Raw genomic sequence first — 21,062 nt, 5'->3', positions numbered from 1 at the left:
AGCTGTCCCCTCTGGCGCCTGTCTCGTCCGCAGTCTCCAGGCTAGGGTTAACAGCCTGTTGCCTGGTTTTTCCCCGGTGCGCTGCCTGCTTCCGTTGGTTAACCTTTTTTGTGTGCTTACGGCCATGCTGACTGCCTGTTCTGCAGGGTCAGTGTGCCAGGCGGTGTACTATTGGGGGGACGGGGCCCGCTCAGCTTACGGCCATACCGACCTGAACACGCCCGATCTCGTCCGATCTCGGAAGCTGGGCAGGTTCTGGCCTGGTTGGTTCCGCCTGGGAATACCAGGTGCAGTAACTGAGGGGCCTTTGTCCGAATACGCTGGCGATGTGGGGGGCGGGGCACTACGTGCCCACCTGGTGGGGTCTTGATGCTGGCATCATGGACTTCTCCGGGCCCCCATTCTAGGGAGTCCAGTCCTTTTGGTGGGTCTGGGTCTTCCTTCGTGCTCCGCTGCTACGGCCTTGCCACGGGGTTGGGTTTGCCCTTGACCCCGTGATTCTGGGGGCAGTAACGAGGTTGTTCCTCCGTTCGTTCCCGGGTGGCATGCGGGTTGTGCGTGTGTGTAGTCGTGGGGTCAAGCCACGGTCTGCTCACCCTGTGCGTTGAGTTGCTTGAGTGCCTCTTCGCACGGTCGGGTCCGTCGCCCTCCCGTGACGTCCCTAATAGGGGGGCTACCCTCCATTAGGGGGGGTCGGGGGGGCTCGGCCCTCCCTGTTCTGATGGTTTTGGGGGGCTGTCAGCGGGGTGTATTTGTCAGCCAAGTGGCTCCGCTTGGCCTCCCTTGTGCAGTAGTGATGCCAAGCTAAGCCACTAACGATACAGAACGTTAGGTTATGACTATAACCAAGTTCTGTTAGTTAGGGGCGATGCTTGGCATCAGACGGCCGCTGCAGCCCTTGTCCTCACCTTGTGGTGAAAGCTTGGGAAGGAGGAGAGCAGGTGACCACACACCTGCTTATGAAGGTAAGCTGATGAGGGGTGTGGTCAGACTAATACTGGTATTAGAGGTACATTTGTGGTTTATTCAGTACGCGTGCACGTACGCGAGATAGTGCAGTAGTGATGCCAAGCATCGCCCCTAACTAACAGAACTTGGTTATAGTCATAACCTAACGTTAATTCTGGGTAAAACATCCATCTTAACTATTGATGCTCGGGCCTGTAATGCGTTTTTTTTATTTTGACCACCTGCCGAAGTCATTTGTGATCCTATCTAGGAATCCGGAATAATTATACTTCACCGTTTGGCATATAGTGGGGAATATTTCAACTCCAAGACATCTAAAGTGTTCTACCATGGGTATATTTGCTGGGAGGATGGTAGCCTTCGCAGTCACATTGAGTGGAAGGAAGGCCGATTTTGGCCAGTTCCGATAGATTGCCAAAATCATCTATTACTTTGAGAAGATGAGGTAGGGAGGTGGTAGGGTTTTGCATGAAAAATATTACATCGTCCGCATATAAGCTAATCTGATGCTGTGTTCCCTTAATTGAGATCGGCGCTATGGACTGGGATTGTCTTATGTACTGTGCTAAAGGCTCTAGGGATAGAGCAAATAGTCCGGGACTAAGAGGACAACCCTGTCTAGACGAGCGCGACACAGGAAAGTGTGGGGAGCAGAATTTACCTAATTTTTTTTTATTTAAAATTTTAACATTTTAATTTAAAATCATGGCACGATTGGATCTGTATATAGTACTTTGATCATATTAATGAACCCCTCTCCTAACCCCATCCTTCTAAGTACTGCCCATAAATAAGACCATTCCAACCTGTCAAAGGCCTTCATCGCATCCAAGGATAATACAGCTGTAGGAGGCGCGGAATCCTTGCTGGAATCTATCACATGCAGTAACCGTCTAATATTATCCGTGATCAGGCAGCCTCTTATGAAGCCTGTCTGATCAGGGTGAACTAAAGATGTCATATGTTTTTGAAGTCGGATGGCTAGTACCTTAGCGTACAGCTTGAGATCGGTGCCGAGGAGGCTTAAGGGTCTATAACTACCGCATTCGGTGGGGTCTTTATCTTTTTTAAGTAGGATAGATATGAGTGCCATATTGACATCCCTGGAGAAGTTCCCCTCTTTGACTGAGTATAAAATCATATCAAGTAATAGGGGTCCAATTACATCCCAACATGAGAGGTACAGTTCGGGTGGAATGCCATCCCAGCCAGGGGCTTTACCACTTTGCAATTCATCCCGGCATCCCCGGCCTCGTCCTAAAAGTCTGTGCCGACCAACTGGCCCCGGTATTCACTGACATCTTTAACCTGTCCTTAGAACAGGCTGTCATCCCCACCTGTCTGAAGAAGTCCACCATCATCCCTGTACCCAAAAAATCTACGCCCGCTTGCCTCAACGACTACCGCCCTGTAGCTCTCACCTCCATAGCCATGAAGTGCTTTGAGAAGCTAGTGAAGGGCTACATCTGTTCCTCCCTCCCCATCAACCTGGACCCCCTGCAATTTGCATACCGCCCTAACAGGTCCACGGAGGACGCCATAGCCCATGTGCTGCACACAGCAGCATCACACCTGGACAAGAGGCAGGGGAACTATGTGAGAATGCTGTTCATCGACTACAGCTCAGCATTCAATACCATAGTCCCCTCCAAACTCATAGCCAAGCTCAGGGACCTGGGCCCTCATGCATCAACGTGTTCTACGCACAGATCTGTGCTTACCCTGTGCGTACGATCATTTCTAAGCAAAGAGTGGGATTCATCAACTTCAACTTGAACTTGACTTCGTGCTTACATCTACGCACAGGTCAGACCTGGCGTACCTAGCTCCCAGTGGTAGAATATATTATTACAACAAGGAAATGAGCTTCTGTGCATAATAACACCGGCATGTTCTGTACGAACCGTAGTTCATTATAGTTCATTGTAGAATAGCAACAGTAGTGTAATTATGGTCAAAACCCTATAAATAGCATTTGGAATAATAGATCTTTCTCTCAGAATGAATGCAGCATGGTTTATATAGCGTTATCGGAATATACGGGTGTAGGCTACTGACTGACTGCGCTCCGCGTAGCTTGATTGATTGATTGATTGAAAAGTTTATTAACAGATTGCAGAATGGGTACAGTACAGTACAGCTCAGTACATACAATTGTTAATTGGGGATGCAGACCAACTTTCGTCTTGTTTACATCAGGGTCCCCCATTTTCAATTCATCATAAATCATAAAGCTCAACTCGTTATTATTCTGCGCAGACCGCAGAAACACGGGAACGTTTTGATTATATTTAAAAGGCTTTACGTTAAACGAAACAAGTGGAACTTCGAAGCTGTAAGCAGAATACAAGTCATATTAATATAGTGTTCTTCCCCCTTTTTACTGTATAAGAAAGAATAGAAAACGCATTGCAATGACACTATAGTGGACAGACTATGTATATGATGGGATTCAAGTTCATGTATTGAAAGGCAGGCTATCATACATGCAGTGAGATTCATTGTTCTTGTATATGCTCTCGTATTATATTGTTTATATAGGCTACCCAATACTGACATCAAAATAGATTGTAGTATGCCTCTAGAAATCATATGCAGCAGGTAGAAAATTGACGGGAGATCCATCGCGATTTGGAATAAAATTGAGGAGAACTTTAATCCCTGGGGTATTAATCAAACAACACGGGAAAAGGCAGTCATATTCCAGCGCGGTCTTTATTAGCCGACAACAAAATAGATGCATCTAAAAATCATATAGCCAATCGAACACAACTAATAAAGGCATTCATATTACAAGCACGGTTATAATGACACACAACCAACGCCAAACAGTGGTCAACGAACGGTCTTTATTAGTATTTTGAGCTGTCCAGCCAGAATTGCAGCAATGGTCTTAGGGAGCCGTTGATATCTGACATCACCGTTTACAAATCCGCCTTTTATTTATCCCACAATACGCGATAGTGTCTTCTTGGTTCGACAGCAGTGAATTCTCCGTGGAGTTTCTCAGGGTTCCGCTCGGGTCCGTCCATTATTTCACATCCCATGGGGGGTGTTTCCTCATTTTCATGACCATATATGGATAATCATGCACGAGCATTGACGGTAGAACAAAGTGGTATTCATCAACACGGAGGACCATAGAGCCTGCGTACGCACGTGTGATGAATGCCGACTTCCCTGTGCGTGCGCTAGTTCTACATTCCGTGCTTACGTGTGGAAGTAGGTCAAGTTCTACGTCCACATTGATGCATGAGGGCCCTGGGCTTGAACTATGACCTCTGGTAAGAGCAGGCAACTGCACCTCCTCATCCATCACGCTCAACATAGGGGCCCCCCAGGGCTGTGTTCTGAGCCCCCTCCTCTACTTCCTGTACACACATGACTGCGTGGCACAGCGGAACAACAACACAATCATCAAATTTGCTGATGACACAGTAGTGGTGGGCCTGATCTCTGCCAACGACGAGAGGGCCTCTCCTGGTGTCAGGAGAACTGCCTCTCCCTGAACGTCAGCAAAACAAAAGAGATGATTGTGGACTTCAGGAGGTCGGGGGTCAAGGACTACAGCCCCCTCAGCATCGACGGGGCACCGGTTGAGAGAGTGAACAGTTTCAAGTACCTCGGAGCCCACATATCCGAGGACTTGACATGGACCACACACATTGACAGTGTTGTGAAGAAGGCACGACAACGCCTCTACTTCCTCAGGCGCCTAAGGAAGTTCCAAGTCAGTCAGAAGATCCTTAAGAACTTCTACTCATGTACAATAGAGAGCATCCTGACTGGCAACATCACCTCCTGGTTTGGGAATAGCACTGCACAAGACCGTAGCAGACTACAAAGAGTGACACGTTCAGCCGAACGCACAATTGGAGGGGGGCTTCCCACCCTCCAGAACATTTACAACAAGCGGTGCAGGGGTAAGGCTAAGAGAATCATCAAGGACTCCAGCCACCCGAACAACTGCCTCTTTGAACTGCTGCGGTCAGGCAAGCGATACCGGAGTCTCAAGGCGAGCACAGAAAGACTCAGAAGAAGCTTCTATCCCCAGGCCATCAGGCTGCTCAACGAACAATAAACACTATGCAACAACCATCAAATGCACACAGCACACACACCCACACACACACACTCACTTTAAACAAACAACACACTGCAGCACCCACTCTCCACACACTTTATATTTATTGGTAAAGGATTTGCACTACAACTCGTACACCTTACTGTAAATTGTACCTAAATTGTACCTCATCCAATTTCTGCTTTGCACTATATAGTATTGTATATTAGTACATTGCATAGTATATTGTATATTGTATGGTAACTCAGTTACTTCTATTCTGCATCGAACATTGTACATATGTCTATACTGAACACTGTGACCTCTATTTTTTACTTCTATTTTACATGCTATACTATTTTATTTCATACTTATCTTGTCTAGCACAGTCTCTGGAGCGTAACAGTAAGAAGCATTTTGTATAAAAGTATTCTGTACTTCTGTATGACAACTATTAAAGAAACTTGAAACTTGAGATACAGCCTCCCTAAGTTCCTCTAGTGTAATAGGTGCATCTAACCGTTTAGCATCTTCCTTTGAAAGTTTAGGTAAGTTAATTTGATCAAGAAATGTATCCAGTTTATTATGATCGAAGATCACTTCTGACTTGTACAGGTTGGAGTAAAACGTACGGTCTCGTTGATTTTTTGGGGTCTGTAATAACAAGTCCCTGTTGGTCCTTAATGGCAGGGATATCAGCAAATTGTTCACTGGATCGTATCTTCATAGCTAGTAGGTGACTAGGTTTAGAACCATGAAAGTAATAATGTTGTCTTGTTCTGCGTATTTGAAATTCAGATTGTTGTTAATCTCCTTTTTCAACACTTTAATTTGAGACTCCAGTTGACACGAGTAGTTGGGTTGTAAAGAGGAGAACAACGAAGAGTGAAGCACTTCCAGCTCTACCAATTTGGATTGACGTTTCTTGCGGAGGTTGGAGGCAAAGACAGTAGTGTTATCCTTTTTTTTTTTTTTTTTTTTTTTTTATCTTTTCCCCCCTCCATTTTCCTCCGATTTTCTCCCATCCCAATGTTAGTCGTTATGCCAATTCCCAATCCCCTTCCTGGTCGCTGCGCACTTACCCCCGACAGTCAGATCATCTGGGAGAGTGGAGGCTATCACGTGCTTCCTCCGACACACGTCCAGCCAATCAACCGCTTCTTTTCACCTGGCAGCGCGGATATTCTCCAAGAGGGCGTAGCGTGTGGAAGGATCACACTATCCCACTCAGGTCCCATCCGCGCTTAGCAGGCGCCCCGACCGAACTGTAGGAGTCGCTGTTTACAACAACCCGGACCCACCCCGCCAGCTTCTCCCACCCTCTAATACTGCCAATTGTATTAGTGTGAGCGGCCAGCCAAGCTGGTGACAACCCCGGAGCTGTGAGCTGGATTCGCCTGTTCGAATCCAGCTCACAGCTCCGGGGTTGGTGACGAACGCAATCTCCGCTACGCCACCTAACCGCCCCAAGGGTAGTGTTATCCTTGATAAAACCCTTTACCGATCTCCATAACGTTCTGGGGTCTTGTACCGAACACGCATTAATCTGCAGGAATTCACAGAGTTTATTTTTTAATTGTAGGTTGAATTCATTGTTTTTCAACAGTGTCGAGTTAAAGCGCCATCTTGGGGCTCGGGATGTCATTCTACTGAATGAGCCCTTTAGGAGTAAATAGTTGTGATCTGACTGGGCCCCAATTCAACGTCAAAGCTATCAAATAGTCTAGGGGATGCAAAAACATAATCTATTCTAGAAAATGTCCTGTGTCTTGCTGAGAAAAAGGAGTACTCTCGCGCCGTTGGATTGAGCGATCGCCACAAATCATTTACTCCTGTATCCTTGGACCAGGCCTGTAGTGCCGTAGAGGCCTGTTTCTGGTCATAGGTTGTGGTGAGACTAGATTTATCAATCGAGGGATCCCAGATGGCATTAAAATCCGCACCAATTATAAATGAATACCCAGGGAGATCTAACATCGCTCTAGTGAGGGAAGCGAAGAAGTTAGCGTCGTAAATATTAGGGGCGTAAGCAATTTTCCTGTTACAGTAATCTATCTTAGCAATAGTTACTCGGCCATCTGCATCAGACCATATGTCCAACAATTTAATATTCAACTTCTGTTTCACTACTATAGCTACACCACAGGATTTAGTGCCAAAAGATGAGTAGCTTATGTTTTGATATATTTTATCCGGCAGCTTTACTACAACATGTTTGCGTGTGTTCATGCAGGTCTTGGTCTTGACTTGGCCTCGGGTTAGGTGTTCATGCAGGTCTATGTCTTGACTTGGCCTCGGATTAGGTGTTCATGCAGGCAGGGCCGCCTCAGGGGGTGTGCGAGCAGTGCGGTCGCACAGGGCCTCGCGGGAAGGGGGGCCTCGCACAAAAAAAAAATAAAAAAAATAAAACAAAAATATTATTTATTTATTATTTTTTTAATTATTTTTTTAATATTTATTTTTATTTTTTGCGAGGCCCCCCTTCCCGCGAGGCCCTTTTTCATCACAGACCTAAAATCTAGTTTTGCTTATATGCTTATATATTTCACATTAGACACGTTCCTGGCTCTGAGGCTCTGCAGGCAGCAGAATTGGTTTCAATGAGGGGGGGGGGGGGGGGGGGGGGCGTGAACCGACTCATTGCCAGACGTGAGCGATTCGACTCACGCTCACGGCAATGAATCGGCTCTTATGAACGAGTCGATCATGACCGACCCATCACTAGCGTCTGACTATTTCGTGCGTGCAGCATTGGAGCCTAGGTTATGCCAGCCAAGATGAAGAGGACATCGTTCGGCAGATGGACTGAAGATGAAAGTTGTTGCATGTTAGACAGTTCAGTCAGGCTAGCCATCCCGGCTAAAGACAGGGACAGCTAGTTAGCTTTAGCTACGTTATAATATTAAGTGTGGTTCAGTCGGGATATAGCCATGATGATGTCGGCTAGTAGCTAGCTTAGCTAAAGGCTAACTAGCGTTAGCTAACCTAGAGACAGCGCGTGCAGCATTGTTATGCCAAGATGAAGAGGATGGTCATTCGGCAGATGAACTTCGTCAACTCCACGCGGTTGTCTCCATCCTCTTGGACGTTTGGTGAGTTTTTAATGCACTCTATTCTATTCCCGCCGTGGATCTCTCTCTCTCTCTCTCTCTCACTCTGGAGCCAAACTGGCCGACTAGCTGTTGTAGTACTAGTAGCTAACGGTGTGTGGCCTGGTGTCAGCACCTGTATTGCTTTTCTCATGTTGTACAGTTTTTCAGTGGTAGCCGCATAGCTTGCTTCTGCGTTAGCTAATGGTTAGCGATAGCCGGGTTGAGCTAACTGTTAGCCAGTTAGCTGTTTAGCTACGACGTTAGTTGCCGGCTGCGCTCGGCTGGGAACGTTAGTTTGATGCTATCAGTTAGCCTAGAGTTAGCTGTTAGCTTGTGCTACGACCATTGACATTAGCCGTGAGAATAGCAGGGGGTTCTGGCACTCTGACTACGACATCATCTTTGACAGAAGATGTAGTCGGGCCTGCACCATGACAAGGCTCCGGCCATAGCTTCTTTTTGTCCCGCCAGCGAGAGGCCTTTCGTCAACGTGGAGACCTGTGTTGCGGCCTTTCGCCCTGCGTTCCTCGTGCAGGTAAGATGTCATGACATTACCCCACTCTTCCTTCCTTCCCCTCCCGAATGTTTTGTTAATAACGATGTTTTTATGTTACTTCACAACATTTGGAGATACGACATGTGCTGTGTGTGAATTGTCTTGGTCGTGTAGCTTGGGTAGCGTTGGGCCGTTGGCCAAAGCTGTGTGTGGCCTGGTGTCAGTACCTGGCTAGCCTATTTAGCTGAATGCTGTTTAGCTGTTTTCTCTGGTATAGACCCTCTTCTCTTTGGATTTAAGTGTTGATCTTTGTCCTTTTGGATCTATGTATATTCATGTTGCCTTTGTGAAGTTATCTTTTCCTTCTGTTTTGTTCTTCCATTAAAAGTTGAATATCCTTTTAGGGGCTCATCTTTGCTTATCTCTCTCATACATGCTCTCTCTCTAACACACACACACACGACAAACACACATGCTCTCTCTCTCTCTTTCTAACACACACAGTCTGCCTATGGCTGCCTTTCTCGATGGCTAGGCTGTGCTCGCTGAGTCTGTACCTAGTCAAGGATCTTCAGTCACAGTGCTCAGGTATTCTGCCACAGTGTACTCTCTGTTTAGGGCCAAATAGCATTTCAATTTCTTTCCAATGTGTCTCTCTCTCTCTCTCTCCCTCTCTCTCTCTCTGTACACTGTATATTGACTGTAGAACGGGAGCTCTCTCTCGCTCTCTCTCTTGCTATATGTTGACTGTATCATGCCCAGCCTCGGGCAGCGCTATTATTTAAGAATATGTTGACTGTATGAAAAAAAAAAAAAACGATATATATATATATTTTTTTTACCTTTTGGGGGTGGGGGGCCTCGCGTTTAAATCTCGCACAGGGCCTCGCATTTCTCCCAGGCGGCCCTGCATGCAGGTCTATGTCTTGACTTGGCCTCGGATTAGGTGTTCATGCAGGTCTTGGACTTGACTTGGCCTCGGATTAGGTGTTCATGCAGGTTGTTTATTTGGTCTGACATTGTTTGCTCTCTATCTCTGCTAATTGGTTCCTGCAGAAACATGTCCAGTTTGAATAAGAAGGACTATCATCATCACAATAAATGAGACATGAAAGACTCCCAATTAAAAAGCCCAGAAAGACATTAGATGGATACGGGAACACACACAAACAATCAAAAGCCAAGGGACGCAATGGTGCTGTCGTCACATGCTCGCAAACAAACAGACACCAAGAGCTGACTCACGTCTCGGCAGGGCTTCCTCAATGGTTGCCTTGGCAACTGTTGCTAGGCCAGCTGATGCTGAGAGTTTCCCCCAGAGAAAGTCCCCTCACCCTCCGGACCATTGACATCCAAGCAGAGATATAATTGGCCACTCACACGCATAGTCTAAACACACATACATATAAGCACACACACACACACAGTTGAAAATGGGGGACCCTGATGTAATAATAATAATAATAATAATAATAATAATAATAATAATAATAATAATAATAATAATAATAATAATAATAATAATAATAATAATACACTTTATTTGTATAGCACCTTTCATACAGAAACTGCAGCTCAAAGTGCTTCACAACAGAAAAAAGATTAAAAGAAATGAGCATAAAATGAGCACATAAAGTGCAGACATATAAAATCACAGTTTTTTCACATTAGGATCTAACATCCCAACAGGCCACCTAGTTTATGGTTTGATTCAGTTTTAAATAGACAATAATAAAAAGAGTAAGACAGAGACAAAGACAAATACAAATAGACAGAGTAAAATAGTGCAATAGTGCAGTGCAATAAAATTGTAGAATAGAATAGATACAAAAATATAGTAGAATAGAATAGATAGAAAAATTATGCAATAGAATGGACAGAGTAAAATAGTGCTACAGTACAATCAACAGCGGAGTGTATTAGAAGGCTATGGTGAAGAGGTACGTTTTTAGCTTGTTTTTTTTAAATATTAAGAGATCTATCTTCCCTAATGTCCATAGGTAGTGTGTTCCATAACTTTGGTGCATAGTTTGCAAAGACTGCATCCCCGATTTTCCTTAGACTGTGGCTTGGAACCTTCAATAGACCAGTAGTAGATGATCGCAATGTTCTAGGAGGCACATAGTTGACTAGAGAATTTGCAATGTAGCTTAGTCCTGTTCCATTTAGTGCTTTGTATATAAGGAGGAGGACCTTGAAATCAATTCTAAATGTTACCGGAAGCCAGTGTAGGTTAGCTATTACTGGACTGATGTGGTCTCTCCTCTTGGTTCTAGTTAGTAGCCTAGCTGCCGAGTTTTGAATGAGTTGGAGTCGTGTAGAGAGATGAAAGAGATGATTGTGGACTTCAGGAGGTCGGGGGTCAGGGACTACAGCCCCCTCAGCATCGACGGGGCACCGGTTGAGAGAGTGAACAGTTTAAAGTACCTCGGAGTCCACATATCAGTGTTGTGAAGAAGGCACGGCAACGCCTCTACTTCCTCAGGCGCCTAAGGAAGTTCCAAGTCAGTCAGAAGATCCTTAAGAACTTCTACTCATGCACAATAGAGAGCATCCTGACTGGCAATATCACCTCCTGGTTTGGGAATAGCACTGCACAAGACCGTAGCAGACTACAAAGAGTGGCCCGTTCAGCCGAACGCACAATTGGAGGGGGGCTTCCCACCCTCCAGGACATTTACAACAAGCGGTACACCCCCCTCGCTATGAGTGACGCCCCTCGCTATGAGTGAACAGCGGAACGACTGCCGTCTTGTTGACAGAGCTCTCATATTTGCGAATGCATAAACTATATCTTAAATTATGGCTATGTGTCTAATATGGCCGTCGCTTATCAATGACTTTGCAGTCTACATTGTTGAAACGGATTGTTTTTTTAATCGGTTCATTTTTACGGATTGTTTTTTATTAATCACAGGACAATAACAGAAATAATAATAACAATAATGACAGTCCAGTAATTAAATCAGAATGAAAGTAGACTAAATGACGTAAAAATAATAAATACAATACATGGGCTCGCGCTCGCTCTTCCCCCCCAACCCCATGTCAGAGACGAAGCCTCTCGACGTCTCCTTGTCATAAAAGAATTTGTGAAACCTGTGGTGCTCAAGTGGAACATCTAATGGGACTCCGTGAGCCTTCAAAGCTGCTCTTATTTGTAAATAGAAGAAAAAAGTGGAACTGGTGAGGTCAAATTAGTTGGATATATCTCGAAGACTGCGGAGACCATAGTCATCGAAGATATCCCCCAATGTGTGTATGTCTTTCAAATGTTAAATGTTAAATGATTAATGATTAAATGATACACACTGAAATCTACGCTCTCATCCTGCTTTCCGCAACTCCTATACTTCCTGAGTAACTTGCCCAACACGGCTTAATGGTTGTTGACTGCAAACAAGTCATTGATAAGCGACGGCCATATTAGACACATAATTTAAGATATAGTTTATGCATTCGCAAATATGAGAGCTCTGTCAACAAGACGGCAGTCGTTCCGCTGTTCACTCATAGCGAGGGGCGTCACTCATAGCGAGGGGGGCGTACGCGTGCGACGCGTGTGCGTCAGTGGCCAATCACGGGAACCCGGAAACCAAACTGCGTTGTAGAAAGCATAGACGCACCCAGGCCGGCCGCGTCCACCGCTATCAACACGCCGGTCCCCTGGTCAGCTCTGCGTCAAGTCCAGGCAGACAGACAGCCCAGTCAGGCCCCCAGCCACGCTACAGCCGCCGAGACAGGTTAGAATAATAGAACGTTTTATTCACCATAACCAGTACGAGTAGCCTACAGGTTACATTGGAACTGGAATCTAATCCGTAAATTTTTTAGTACATGGTTTAAGTGGCCGCGATGTCCAGTGTGATGATAATAATGATGTGTGTACACACTAAAAACAGATTGGTCAAATTTGACCCAATTTGGGTTATTTTTGACCCAATTCACTGGTCAAAAAGGGCCCGACCAGTGTGTGGGTTAATTTGACCCATTATTATTGGTTATTTAATTTGACCCATAACTTGGGTCAAATAAACGAATACTAATGACCCATTTTAAGGGTCAAAATAACCCAACCTCCAAGTTGATTTGACCCCATATTGGGTTATACCAACGACCCATTTTAAGGGTCAAAATAACCCAACCTCCAAGTTGATTTGACCCCATATTGGGTTATACCAACAACCCATTTTAAGGGTCAAAATAACCCAACCTCCAAGTTGATTTGACCCCATATTGGGTTATACCAACGACCCATTTTAAGGGTAAAAATAACCCAACTTCCAAGTTGATTTGACCCCATATTGGGTTATACCAACGACCCATTAAGGGTCAAAATAACCCAACTTCCAAGTTGATTTGACCCCATATTGGGTTATACCAACGACCCATTTTAAGGGTCAAAATAACCCAACTTCTAAGTTGATTTGACCCCATATTGGGTTATACAAACGACCCATTTTAAGGGTCAAAATAACCCAACTTCCAAGTTGATTTGACCCCATATTGGGTTATACCAACGACCCATTTTAAGGGTCAAAATAACCCAACTTCTAAGTTGATTTGACCCCATATTGGGTTGTACAAACGACCTATTTTAAGGGTCAAAATAACCCAACCTCCTAGTTGATTTGACCCCGTATTGGGTTATACCAACGACCCATTTTAAGGGTCAAAATAACCCAACCTCCTAGTTGATTTGACCCCGTATTGGGTTATACAAACGACCCATTTTAAGGGTCAAAATAGTTGCTTTGACTGAATCTTGGGTTACATCAAAAGGGTCAAATAGACCCTATTCACAGCAGCCATCTTGTGAGCCAGATTGACAACAGATGGACACAGCAACATGATTAGTTACACATGTGTCAGTCTGGTTCACAGGATGTAGGTTTACCCTGCTGTGTCAAGATGGCTGCTGTGAAAAGGGCCTATTAACACAACTGCTATAGTTAGTACACTACATTAGGTTGGCACAGATGCTTGATTGAAAGGTATAACAGTCTAAATGTGCTGAAATCAATGAAAAGAACAGACCAAGGCGTAGAATACATTTAACTTCAAAATGTATTACACTTGTTGCATACATGTCACGGCGTGTGGACATCAAAAAGTGCTTGTGCTGCTATAGTGCCCATGAAACACATCATGTCAAACTGATTTCCTGTTTAAATAATAAATAATACATATCGGTATGGTTTTGTACTGCTTTACTGCCCTGTTGGAACACTCCCCCAGATATTGATAGATCAAAACACATATATACTAAGGCTGTCAAAGTTAACGCGGTATTAACACGTTATCGCCCGATTCTATTAACGCCACTATTTTTTTTAACTCACGATTAACTTTTAAGATTTTTTTTACTAGACTATACTCAGGTGTATTATTGATGCTCTCATTGATACTATGTTTGTTTCTGAAGTGTGTGTGTGCGTGTGTGTGTGTGTGAGATATATAGAGAGAGAGGGGGTGAGAGAAGGGAAGGGGCAAGAGAGAAAGAGAGCTGGGAGAGTGTGTGTGAGAGAGAGGGGGGGGGGTGTGTGATTACTCAGCCCTTGTGTGGGTGAATGTAACAAGTTCCTAACGTTTTCTTTCCCCTATTATTTCATGTACACTTTATTCATTGTTTTAATGAATTTTCTTTCTTTTAAGTTATTTTGTGCATCACTCTGTTTTGAATTTGATGCAAATTTGCAATGCATGAGGGTCATCCTTTTGTGTTAAATGGCTGCATAACGAAAGCATTTGTTGACTCGCATGTTGATAAGAGAGTATTAAAACTTGGAACTTGAAAAAGATATAAAAGATTATTTTTTTATTAATTTGTGATTAATCGCGAGTTAACTATGGACAATCATGCGATTAATCGTGTTAAATATTTTAATCGATTGACAGCACTAATATATACATATAGAAATACGGGACTTAGCGTCTACCCATCTCCCTCCTCCTCCATCTCTTCCCCCACCTTCCCTCCTCCTACTTCACCTCCTCACTACGCCACCTCCTCTCCTTATACTCCTCCTCCTCCTCTCCTCCACCTTCCCTCCTGCTACTTCACCTATTCCACCTCCTCCTCATTTGTAAGTTTTGCGTTACGTACGGCTGTCCTTAAGAATGCTACATGCTTGGACTCTGGTCCCTCAATATTATATATAACGTGCTGGAGAAACTCCCATGCATGAACACACTGCCTGGGGTACTTTATGTCAAATACATAAAATGCTTTAAAACACGTATCAACTGCCCCGAGCATTGTGCTTTTAGGGTGTGCCCGACCTGCATAGATCACGAATGCCTGAGCACAACATGTGTGTGGTTCTCCCAGCACCAAAACCGAGGGAGAGGGTCTTGCCTGCTAGAGGTACTCCACCATATTTGTCCCAACCTAAAACAAGCACATAAGCAAAGAAAGAATGTTAAATACAGGTGAATCTTGGGTTGACAGCAAATCATAAACAAGATAACAGGTTTATACCAACTATACAAGGGAGCTAAATTAAATCAAGTTTTTTTTTCTCATGCCAATGGAACGTGCAATGACATTTTAGAGTGCTCAAAACAGTGGTTTTAACTCGTCTTTGTAAATGAGGGAAACCTCAATGCCTCTTCGAGTTTAAATAGAGGTTATGGGGGCCTGGGGGACTTTGGTTGTCAGACCTTGGCTTGGTGGTGGTGAAACCAAACTCTGTGGGTGCAACCTATAGGCTCTCTGAAGCAGCAGATAGGCTCTCTGAAGCAGCAGATAGGCTCTCTGAAGCAGTTAGGCTCTCTGAAGCAGCAGATAGGCTCTCTGAAGCAGCAGTTAGGCTCTCTGAAGCAGCAGATAGGCTCTCTGAAGCAGCAGATAGGCTCTCTGAAGCAGCAGATAGGCTCTCTGAAGCAGCAGTTAGGCTCTCTGAAGCAGCAGATAGGCTCTCTGAAGCAGCAGTTAGGCACTCTGAAGCAAATAGGCTCTCTGAAGCAGCAGATAGGCTCTCTGAAGCAGCAGCTAGGCTCTCTGAAGCAGCAGATAGGCTCTCAGAAGCAGCAGATAGGCTCTCTGAAGCAGCAGATAGGCTCTCTGAAGCAGTTAGGCTCTCTGAAGCAGCAGATAGGCTCTCTGAAGCAGCAGATAGGCTCTCTGAAGCAGCAGTTAGGCTCTCTGAAGCAGCAGTTAGGCTCTCTGAAGCAGCAGTTAGGCTCTCTGAAGCAGCAGATAGGCTCTCTGAAGCAGCAGATAGGCTCTCTGAAGCAGCAGATAGGCTCTCTGAAGCAGCAGTTAGGCTCTCTGAAGCAGCAGTTAGGCTCTCTGAAGCAGCAGATAGGCTCTCTGAAGCAGCAGATAGGCTCTCTGAAGCAGCAGTTAGGCTCTCTGAAGCAGCAGATAGGCTCTCTGAAGCAGCAGATAGGCTCTCTGAAGCAGCAGTTAGGCTCTCTGAAGCAGCAGATAGGCTCTCTGAAGCAGCAGTTAGGCTCTCTGAAGCAGCAGATAGGCTCTCTACAGCAGATAGGCTCTCTGAAGCAGCAGATAGGCTCTCTGAAGCAGTTAGGCTCTCTGAAGCAGCAGATAGGCTCTCTGAAGCAGCAGTTAGGCTCTCTGAAGCAGTTAGGCTCTCTGAAGCAGCAGATAGGCTCTCTGAAGCAGCAGATAGGCTCTCTGAAGCAGCAGATAGGCTCTCTGAAGCAGTTAGGCTCTCTGAAGCAGCAGGTAGGCTCTCAAGCAGTTAGGCTCTCTGAAGCAGTTAGGCTCTCTGAAGCAGCAGTTAGGCTCTCTACAGCAGATAGGCTCTCTGAAGCAGAAGTTAGGCTCTCTGAAGCAGCAGATAGGCTCTCTGAAGCAGCAGTTAGGCTCTCTGAAGCAGCAGATAGGCTCTCTGAAGCAGCAGTTAGGCTCTCTGAAGCAGCAGTTAGGCTCTCTGAAGCAGCAGTTAGGCACTCTGAAGCAGATAGGCTCTCTGAAGCAGCAGATAGGCTCTCTGAAGCAGCAGCTAGGCTCTCTGAAGCAGCAGATAGGCTCTCTGAAGCAGCGGATAGGCTCTCTGAAGCAGCAGCTAGGCTCTCTGAAGCAGCAGATAGGCTCTCTGAAGCAGCAGATAGGCTCTCTGAAGCAGCAGATAGGCTCTCAGAAGCAGCAGATAGGCTCTCTGAAGCAGCAGATAGGCTCTCTGAAGCAGCAGATAGGCTCTCTGAAGCAGCAGTTAGGCTCTCTGAAGCAGCAGATAGGCTCTCTACAGCAGATAGGCTCTCTGAAGCAGCAGTTAGGCTCTCTGAAGCAGCAGTTAGGCTCTCTGAAGCAGCAGATAGGCTCTCTGAAGCAGCAGTTAGGCACTCTGAAGCAGATAGGCTCTCTGAAGCAGCAGTTAGGCTCTCTGAAGCAGCAGATAGGCTCTCTGAAGCAGTTAGGCTCTCTGAAGCAGCAGATAGGCTCTCTGAAGCAGCAGTTAGGCTCTCTGAAGCAGCAGATAGGCTCTCTGAAGCAGCAGATAGGCTCTCTGAAGCAGTTAGGCTCTCTGAAGCAGCAGATAGGCTCTCTGAAGCAGCAGTTAGGCTCTCTGAAGCAGCAGATAGGCTCTCTGAAGCAGCAGATAGGCTCTCTGAAGCAGCAGATAGGCTCTCTGAAGCAGCAGTTAGGCTCTCTGAAGCAGCAGATAGGCTCTCTGAAGCAGCAGTTAGGCACTCTGAAGCAAATAGGCTCTCTGAAGCAGCAGATAGGCTCTCTGAAGCAGCAGCTAGGCTCTCTGAAGCAGCAGATAGGCTCTCAGAAGCAGCAGATAGGCTCTCTGAAGCAGCAGATAGGCTCTCTGAAGCAGTTAGGCTCTCTGAAGCAGCAGATAGGCTCTCTGAAGCAGCAGATAGGCTCTCTGAAGCAGCAGTTAGGCTCTCTGAAGCAGCAGTTAGGCTCTCTGAAGCAGCAGTTAGGCTCTCTGAAGCAGCAGATAGGCTCTCTGAAGCAGCAGATAGGCTCTCTGAAGCAGCAGTTAGGCTCTCTGAAGCAGCAGTTAGGCTCTCTGAAGCAGCAGATAGGCTCTCTGAAGCAGCAGATAGGCTCTCTGAAGCAGCAGTTAGGCTCTCTGAAGCAGCAGATAGGCTCTCTGAAGCAGCAGATAGGCTCTCTGAAGCAGCAGTTAGGCTCTCTGAAGCAGCAGATAGGCTCTCTGAAGCAGCAGTTAGGCTCTCTGAAGCAGCAGATAGGCTCTCTACAGCAGATAGGCTCTCTGAAGCAGCAGATAGGCTCTCTGAAGCAGTTAGGCTCTCTGAAGCAGCAGATAGGCTCTCTGAAGCAGCAGTTAGGCTCTCTGAAGCAGTTAGGCTCTCTGAAGCAGCAGATAGGCTCTCTGAAGCAGCAGATAGGCTCTCTGAAGCAGCAGATAGGCTCTCTGAAGCAGTTAGGCTCTCTGAAGCAGCAGATAGGCTCTCAAGCAGTTAGGCTCTCTGAAGCAGTTAGGCTCTCTGAAGCAGCAGTTAGGCTCTCTACAGCAGATAGGCTCTCTGAAGCAGAAGTTAGGCTCTCTGAAGCAGCAGATAGGCTCTCTGAAGCAGCAGTTAGGCTCTCTGAAGCAGCAGATAGGCTCTCTGAAGCAGCAGTTAGGCTCTCTGAAGCAGCAGTTAGGCTCTCTGAAGCAGCAGTTAGGCACTCTGAAGCAGATAGGCTCTCTGAAGCAGCAGATAGGCTCTCTGAAGCAGCAGCTAGGCTCTCTGAAGCAGCAGATAGGCTCTCTGAAGCAGCGGATAGGCTCTCTGAAGCAGCAGCTAGGCTCTCTGAAGCAGCAGATAGGCTCTCTGAAGCAGCAGATAGGCTCTCTGAAGCAGCAGATAGGCTCTCAGAAGCAGCAGATAGGCTCTCTGAAGCAGCAGATAGGCTCTCTGAAGCAGCAGATAGGCTCTCTGAAGCAGCAGTTAGGCTCTCTGAAGCAGCAGATAGGCTCTCTACAGCAGATAGGCTCTCTGAAGCAGCAGTTAGGCTCTCTGAAGCAGCAGTTAGGCTCTCTGAAGCAGCAGATAGGCTCTCTGAAGCAGCAGTTAGGCACTCTGAAGCAGATAGGCTCTCTGAAGCAGCAGTTAGGCTCTCTGAAGCAGCAGATAGGCTCTCTGAAGCAGCAGTTAGGCTCTCTGAAGCAGCAGTTAGGCTCTCTGAAGCAGCAGTTAGGCTCTCTGAAGCAGCAGATAGGCTCTCTGAAGCAGCAGTTAGGCTCTCTGAAGCAGTTAGGCTCTCTGAAGCAGCAGATAGGCTCTCTGAAGCAGCAGATAGGCTCTCTGAAGCAGCAGATAGGCTCTCTGAAGCAGCAGATAGGCTCTCTACAGCAGATAGGCTCTCTGGAGCAGCAGTTAGGCTCTCTGAAGCAGCAGTTAGGCTCTCTGAAGCAGCAGATAGGCTCTCTACAGCAGATAGGCTCTCTGAAGCAGCAGTTAGGCTCTCTGAAGCAGCAGTTAGGCTCTCTGAAGCAGCAGTTAGGCTCTCTGAAGCAGCAGATAGGCTCTCTGAAGCAGCAGTTAGGCACTCTGAAGCAGATAGGCTCTCTGAAGCAGCAGTTAGGCTCTCTGAAGCAGTTAGGCTCTCTGAAGCAGCAGATAGGCTCTCTGAAGCAGCAGATAGGCTCTCTGAAGCAGCAGTTAGGCACTCTGAAGCAGATAGGCTCTCTGAAGCAGCAGATAGGCTCTCTGAAGCAGTGGATAGGCTCTCTGAAGCAGCAGCTAGGCTCTCTGAAGCAGCAGCTAGGCTCTCTGAAGCAGCAGTTAGGCTCTCTGAAGCAGCAGATAGGCTCTCTGAAGCAGCAGATAGGCTCTCTGAAGCAGCAGATAGGCTCTCTGAAGCAGCGCATAGGCTCTCTGAAGCAGCAGCTAGGCTCTCTGAAGCAGCAGATAGGCTCTCTGAAGCAGCAGATAGGCTCTCTGAAGCAGCAGTTAGGCTCTCTGAAGCAGCAGATAGGCTCTCTGAAGCAGCAGATAGGCTCTCTGAAGCAGCAGATAGGCTCTCTGAAGCAGCAGTTAGGCTCTCTGAAGCAGCAGATAGGCTCTCTGAAGCGGTTAGGCTCTCTGAAGCAGCAGATAGCTGTAGCAGGACGGCCAGTCCCGATATTCAGACATGGCACGAGATTATGGGTCATTGTAATTACGAGGATTTACTGAAACTGCAAGTAGTGTGAGCTGGACATTAGGGTAGGCTATTATGGGATGGACCTCGTGAGGAGCGTGCAAAATGTTCTCACTTTATTATTGATTTATGGTCTGACCCTGCGGGGGGGCCCTGACATATTGCGCAACGCCACTGACACTATGTAATAACCATCAAATGCACTCACAGCACACACATCCACACGCACACACTCACTTTAAACAAACAACTCACTGCAGCACCCACTTTACCCACTTTAGAACACCTAAACACACTTTATATTTATTGGTAAAGAATTTGCACTACAACCCATACCTCATTACATCTTACTGTAAATTGTACCTAAATTGTACCTCATCCCATTTCTGCTTTGTACTGTATAGTATATTGTATTGTAACTCAGTTACTTCTACTCTGCATTGTACATTGTATATATGTATATACTGAACACTTTTGTCTACGTACTTGACTTCTATTTTATACTTACTATACTTATTTTATACTTATCTATTTTTATCTAGCACAATCTCTGGAGCAAAACAGAAAGAAGCATTTTATATAAAAGTATTCTGTACTTCTGTATGACATTGACAACTAATAAAGAAACTTGAAACTTGAACTTGTATGTAAACAAGACGAAAGTATTTCACTGGTCTGCATCCCCTTAACAATTGTGTGTATTGAGCCGTACTGTATTGTACCCATTCTGCAATCTGTTAATAATGTTTTCAATCAATCAATCAAACACAAACGTTTTTATTAGTACCCTAGCTGACAATGTTCAATGCAATTTTTCTCTGTGCTTGATACTGCTTCAAGTCAAAGTGATATTGTGCTGTGAAGCAGGGTGATAAAGGTGGAGACCGTGTGGTAACATTGACTGTGTATTTCATAATCCATATGTCTTTAAATAGAAATATATGCACTGTAATTAATCTAATGTATTGACTTAATATACGACAACCGTCTCTCTCTCTCTCTCCCCTTCTCTCTCTCTCTCCTTCTCTCTCTCCCCTTTACTCCCCCTCTCTTTCTCAATGTTCAATTCAATATGCTTTATTGGATGGATGTCAGATGAACAATGTTGTTGCAAAGCCTCAACAAATAATACAATATATTAATAAGATACAATTCAATAATGAGATTAAAAGAAAGAAATACAATTAATTGAATAAATGAAAAGAACAAGAAAATGGCAGAAAACAGTAAACACTGTTTTCTTTGCGTGTGCGCTTGTGTTTGTGTGTATGTGTGTGTGTGTGTGTGCCTGCATGCATGCATGTGTTTGTGAAAGATTGTTTGATGGCTGAAGATGGGCTAGGGCCGGCCAATCTAACTTTCCAA

At 45.6% G+C, this 21,062-nt stretch overlaps 1 protein-coding gene across 1 annotated transcript in view; it reads left to right on the top strand.

Moving 5' to 3' along the window:
• The window catches only part of LOC311246605 (uncharacterized protein), a gene marked incomplete at its 3' end in the record, with an annotated part of 135,360 nt that overhangs the window by 60,743 nt on the left and 53,555 nt on the right, over window positions 1-21,062 (top strand). The window lies entirely within an intron of this gene.

The sequence above is a fragment of the Notolepis coatsorum genome (genome assembly GCF_963971535.1).
Source record: "Notolepis coatsorum genome assembly, chromosome: 19".
Classification (NCBI taxonomy): domain Eukaryota; kingdom Metazoa; phylum Chordata; class Actinopteri; order Aulopiformes; family Paralepididae; genus Notolepis; species Notolepis coatsorum.
Note: the sequence above shows the minus strand (reverse complement) of the source record. Positions and strands in the feature narration are given on the sequence as shown.